The sequence below is a fragment of the Enoplosus armatus genome, chromosome 14 (assembly GCF_043641665.1).
Source record: "Enoplosus armatus isolate fEnoArm2 chromosome 14, fEnoArm2.hap1, whole genome shotgun sequence".
NCBI classification, from domain to species: Eukaryota; Metazoa; Chordata; class Actinopteri; order Centrarchiformes; family Enoplosidae; genus Enoplosus; species Enoplosus armatus.
In genome coordinates this window covers 23063873-23070618 of record NC_092193.1, presented here as the reverse complement: position 1 = coordinate 23070618, position 6746 = coordinate 23063873, and the positions used below count along the sequence as shown (strand labels likewise).

Genomic DNA, 6746 nt, shown 5'->3' with positions numbered 1-6746 from the left:
ATGTATTTTTTCCAGGTGTCAATAACTACGCTCTAGCCACAGCAGCACCACCGATCCAGCCAGCTTCATCGGCTTATCACCCTTCCCATCTCCCCTGCATTACGCCAGCAGATCCTCTCCGGTAATTACATAGATTTAGCTCAGCTCCTTCAGCCATCCATTATTGATACTAGCCAGCCCAGGGAAATGCAGACTAACCTTGGTTCAGTGCAGCTCCGTTACCCATTCCCTTCAAGGTCAAAGGACTTAACTCCTGCTGAGTTTGCCCTTGCTTTCTCTCTAAACTGCAACATTATCTGTACAGCCTTTCCCGCACATAGAGCTGAGCTAGACGATTATCTATCCATCGTGTTAGACATGGCCTTGCGTTTTGGAGGAACGGGTTTCTATAGCTACCATGTTCATTTTGCTAATCAGGCCGCTGGCCGGATACAGCAATTTAACCAGGGAATGTACTGGGGCGCACTTCCTCCTTCTGTGGAAGTGCTCATGCCAGGAGCGCCTGCCCCCACAATCCTACCACCCCTGCGGACTGACTAGCACGGCACCTTGGCACCCCAGTTAAGGTAAATATCCTTCCTACGGCGCTGCAAAACCATCCTAATAGACAGTTTGTTCAGTTTCTCATCAATGGTTTCACACATGGTTTCCATCCAGGCATAGAAATACTCCCCGACACTTCCCACATCTGCCACAACCTTCAGTCCGCGCTCAAAGAACCACACACCGTTGACACCCTCTTGGCTAAAGAAGTCAAAGACAGATTTATGATAGGCCCATTCGACATCCCTCCTTTCCCAGTGTTCCGTGTCAGCCCAATCAGTGTTGCCACTCGGAAATACTCTGGAAAAAAGAGGCTCATAATCCTCCCCACACAGCTCACACATTCCGAGCATCAACAGCGTCATTCCTAGTCCAGACTTATATGCAATATGCAACCATCGATCATGCTATCACCCTCATCCGTTCGGCATGGAGCCTGGCTCTCTAAAGCAGATATCATCAGCGCATTCAAAGTCTTGCCCATCCATCCTGTGCAGACTCACATTAATCTCGGCTCAGCATCAGTTCATTCTCAGGGCAGCCCATGTTCCTGTTTATCACAACAGCATCGCTGATTCATTATCTCGTTTCTTATTTCAGTAATTTAGACACTTGGCCCCAGAATCGGATGTTCATCCCACACCAGTTCCACTGTTTTCAGCCACAACATTCCACTAGTTCCAGAGCTGGAAAACCTCTGTAATGCTTCTCAAGAAGCCATCCTCAACAGCTTCGCTCCAAGTACTCTCAGCCTATCTAACCGGCTGGAATTGTTTCAAGGCATACCATGCCGCCCTGGTCTTCAGTACGACCTCCCAGACCAGCCTAACAGACGACATCGTTCTTCCACCTTCACCCCTCCCCTTTACATTCATTCATCAGTCTCTGACATTCAATACTAGAATGTTCATTAAACCTGTAAATGACATTGTTTGGTGTGGTCCTTGCTAGTGAACTTTCCCAGAGTTCCCTTGTGCTTTGGTGTATCCTTCATATCTCCAGAGACATGGATGTTCACAACCTCTTGCAATTTCCCAATTATTGGCATGACCTGTATTATGAAAAACTGTACTTCTGACCACAAACGTAGGTGCCATAAAGGAAAAGGTTAAACACGTCTCTTGTTTGAGGGGGAAAACGTTCATTAATGTTTGAAGACAAATGCAATGACCACAGATACATTCTATTAATTCAGACTCATGTAGTCCACCTCTACTTGCAGCCAGTTACATGTGAAATGTAGAGGTGAGGGTATATATGGACCATATTATGCTTCACCTTTATCCCACTAGTGATAGCCTATGATACAGAGTGTTAGTTACTACTGTAACTCTAGGTTCTATGAATATAGGCGCAGCCCTCTGAGCTCTGGGCCTCACTGGTTCCTGGAATTGCTGAAGAAAAAGCTGTTTTTGGGAGCCGATTGTCAGGTCTCAGTCCAATTTATAGACAAGGTGAGACCGAGGTTAGGCCCACACAACAGGTGGGCGTGGGCTTTTTCAGTGCTATACTATCCATATCTACACAACCAATGTGTTTATGATTGAAATTATGAAATTGAAACAAAGTTCTTAGGGCATCCGAACGGCCAGCAGCGACCCTGCAGAACATTCACAAATTATCATTGTAGTTCAACTGCTGTGGCAACTGGCCAGGCGCAGACAGGTAGGCAGCAATTCTGGCCTTTATGTGGTGTCCAAGACTGTCCTGTCCACCTGCATAAATGGGGGGACTCTTCTGGGGATCTTCATCAGCCGGGAGATCCTCCGTCTCCTCCAGAACATCGATCAAGTTCAGGCAAAGATTGTGTAGGAATGCACAGCGAGCAATGATGTCTGGTGCGAAATTTGGATGGATCTCCGGGGCCTTTGATAGTGTGGCTCGCCAGCACGTTTTCATCATTCCAAAAGCTTGTTCAATAACAGAACGAGTGATGCATATTACATCTCTCTTGGACCTGGGCCTTGCAGAGGAGCTTGTAGGGTGTTAGGATGCCAATTGGCATTTCCAGGCAAGGATAAGCACCATCCTCATGGAGGTATTAGCCTGCCAGAGGGTATAGGGCCTGGTAGAAAATGAGACTGGCGTTGTGTGCCAAGCCTGGATAGCCCATTAACACATCTAGAAATCTGCCTCTTGCATTGCAGATGGCCTGTATTTGTATAGACAGGAAACGCTTTTAGTCCATATAGTCTGCATGGTGCCGGTTCCCTGGAACTTTAATCCGTATGTGGCATCCATTTATGGTGCCAGAACCATGGGCAAAAAGCAGAACTGCAAGTTGACTGAAGCCTTGGGCAACAGTGGGAAGTTCATGTGGAGATGGCAGTGAAATTACATTGGAGAGCTTGGCCTTTATCTCCCTGCTAACTCTGTGGATCATTTTGTGCACGGTGCTTCTTGGAATTCCAAAGGCAGAACTCGCCAAGCTGTATAGAAAAACCAGAACCTCAATCTCCTGGCCCCAATCGTGGTCCCTTGGTGAAGAAATTAACTGCAGCAAAGTATGCTTGTTACATAAAAATCCTTACCATACAACCACATAATGTACAGCTCTCTTGCCCTCTTGGGAAAAAAAGAATAACAGACAAAATGTTTTTTTAACACGGTTTAAGACATTCATTGTCCTTTGGACATTTCATCCACTTAGGTGATATGTAGGCCTATAGAAATTGCATTGCTGCTCTGACATATTATCCTTGTCTTTGCATTAATTGAGGGCAAATCAAATTACAATAACATCTACACAATTAAAGTATCACACATATGATGATGGTTTCATAGATGCAGGCTGCTGGGATAAGTCTCGCGGTCCAGTGAGCTCCTCCAGAACTAAAGTATAGGTAGGCTTCAACTCTAGGACACCGAGGATCAAGTTATGTTCGTCTTTATTAACAGTAAAAGTTGTAAAATCACATAGTCCCCCCCCCCATTCCAGAACAACGATGGGTTGAGCCAGACCTAAGTGTGGAGATAGGTCTGGCTATGCGAGACTAGTCTAAACTAAACATCATAATCATTAATAGAATTTACTAAAGGAACTATGATCTGAACTGGCTTGGTGAAGTGCATTAGTCTAAGAAACATGTTGAAAACTGACAGTTTTTCTCTCGATTCGCTGTGTTTCGCTCTGCGTGGGAAGAGGGGCTGAATTTTGTCCTGAGGTATCATCATCGTCATGCCGTCTCAAACATTTTACAACTTAGCAGAAACGTTCATTGCTAATGTTTACTCATTATGTTGAGGAAAAATTAGAATCTCGGCCACCCCTGAAATTCACTCAAAAAGGTATTTGCTGTTGCAAATTATTAGTGCGTAAACATATTTTCTAAAAGAAATGTTAGGTACTGATTGCCATAGTAGAGATTAGCTTGCCTGATTACATGTTTGCTGGTGTTAATGTCACTACAATTCTGACGTGGGGATGATCTAATTTGTTCCACTCCACAGCATTTTTTTGCATGGTTCATGGCTAAGACGGGTAATAGCTAACCAAACCTAAATGTCTCCACATATGATCTTAGGATGGGTAATTACACTGCGTGCACAATTATTAGGCAAGTTGTATTCCTGAGGATTGATTTTATTTTTGAACAAATACAGTGCTCTCAGTCAATCCAAAATGTTAATAAACCTCACCCCTATTATTTTAAGTGTATTTAACAAAGGAAAAGTGAGTTTTGGCTTTCTCAGGAGAATATCTATGTGTGCACAATTATTAGGCAACTATTAGTGTGCAGAATTATTATGCAACTAAATGAAGAACTAAAAATTTCCAATCTCACTTGTTTATTTTCATTTATTAGAGTAAGAATAACAAATAAACAACTTGAAATTTACAAATAAACACTTCTGACATTTCAACAAATATTCAGTGACCAGTATAGCCACCATTCTTTTCAATAACTGTCATGAGCCTTCCATCCGTGGAGTCTGTTAGTTTCTTGATCTGTTGATGATCAACTTTTTGTGCAGCAGCAACCACAGCCTCCCAAATGCAGTTCAAAGAGGTGTATTGTCTTCCCTCACTGTAAATCTCACGTTTAAGAAGGGCCCACAAGTTCTCAATAGGGTTTATGTCAGGTGAGGAAGGGGGCCATGTCATTATTCTGTCATCTTTAAGGCCTTTGCTGGCTAGCCACGCAGTGGAGTACTTGGATGCATGTGATGGAGCATTGTCCTGCATAAAAATCATGGCCTTCTTGAACGATTTGACTTTTTCCCTGTACCACTGCTTGAAGAAAGTATCTTCTAAAAACTGGCAGTAGGTTTGGGAGTTGATTTTAAGTCCATCTTCAACCCGAAAAGGTCCAACTAGCTCATCCTTAATAATAGCAGCCCATACCAGTACCCCACCTCCACCTTGCTGGCGTCTGACTCGAAGTGGAGCTCAGTGCCCAGTAGTGATCCGGCCACGGGCCCATCCATCTCGTCCGTCAAGAGTCATTCTCATTTCATCCGTCCATAAAACCTTTGAAAAATTTGTCTTCAGATATCTCTTGGCCCGGTCCTGACGTTGCAACTTATGAGTCTTGTTCAGTGGTGGTCGTGTTTTAGCCTTCCTTACCTGGGCCATGTCTCTGAGCACTGAACACCTTGTACTTCTGGACACTCCAGGTAGGTTGCATTTCTGGAATATGGCAGCACTGGAGGTTAATGGGTTCCTGGTAGCTTCACGTTTAATTCTTCTCAAGTCTTTAGCAGTTAATTTGCGTCTTTTTTTTCTCCACACGTTTCTTGCGACCCTGTTGACTATTTGCAACAAAACGTTTGATTGTTCGGTGATCACGCCTCAATAGCTTAGCTACGCACTAAAAGTGCTGCATCCCTCTGAAAGGCATTTTACAAAAATATATGAATGAAAATGACGATAAGGTCAAGATACTCACTTGCCTAATAATTGTGCACGCAGTGTAGGGGTATCCAGTAAATGTGTCTCCCAGTGGTGACCACGGAAAACGAATGGCACTGAATGATGCAGGGTGTGGACAGTTCTGCAGCTGCATGGGAGATAATTAATCACGATGAAGATATTACCGACCTCTGAATCATTTGTATTGGTTAAGCGTATTAGACGTCTGTACCAATACTTTGTTAACAGGATCACTGAAATGGTTCTACTTGTTCACGTTATTTCTATTAACCAAAATCAGCCAACCGACCTTTTACTTCCCTATATGATCATGCCATTATCACGTTTGTAATCATATTTACTTCATATCACGTTTTTGTTTTTTGGAATATGAGGGTGGGGCAAATATATTATGGTGTTCGTTCAGTGTCGCACAGGAAAAGCTCCCTGAGCTTAGCATGGTAACACAAATCCATTTTAAAATACAGATGAATTGATCCGAAAACTACTGACCTATTTTTCTCCAATGCGTTTTTGCATTTTCCACCTTGGGGCTTCTGGATCGTGGGATGAAACTTGAAAACTTCCCTGATGTAAAATAATGTTCAGTCGTCTGCCTGAGAGACAAGTTAGGGGGAAAAAAATGTCCTTTTCACTGTAGTTGCAGGGAACTTATAAGTTTGTGTAGACTGATGCTTCATTGTTATTTGATTTTGGCTCATTAATGTGGTTCTGAATTAGCAAAATTGATAAGCGTCTGTCTGATTTGACCTTTTGTCTGCAGAAAATTGCGTAATTGCGGTAATTGGAAAAAAAAAACACTCTCCGCAATGTTATTGATCACATGCAGTTCAAGTTGAATATGTCTTTCTAAACGCACATTCAGCCTGTTCATGTAGATTTAGGAACTCACTTTGAATTGTCTCAACTCTGGTGACCAAAAGCTCCAAACATGACGAGCAACTTTTGAATCCCAGCTCTCAGCAAATAACTTATTAATTATTACAGAAACAAGCACTTAAAAGCACCACTTTATTTTGGAATATTTTCATTTTCCATTACACATAGAAAGGGACTTAATAGGTCACCAAACTCCATTTCGTATTCCCTGGCTCACTGCAGGCTGCTCTTAGATGTGTTTTTTTTTTTTTTGGGGGGGGGGGTTAATCACTAATTGCAATCAGTTGAAAATGAAAAGGAAAATACATTTCAATAAATAGATGTGGAGTAAAATGCAGAACGAAAGTAGAGGGAGAATCTGTGCAATGATGAATACTTAATGTTGCATTAGCTGTCTTTGGAAACCCCTACAGTGAGAAACACAGTAGGTGGCGCTTTCTTCACCTACGAG

The 6746-nt window shown here is 42.8% G+C and overlaps 1 pseudogene; it reads right to left on the bottom strand.

Annotated features, from left to right (window-relative positions):
* Nucleotides 1-2154: 2154 nt before the first annotated feature.
* On the bottom strand, nucleotides 2155-4971 carry LOC139296482 (uncharacterized; annotated as a pseudogene).
* Nucleotides 4972-6746: the final 1775 nt, after the last annotated feature.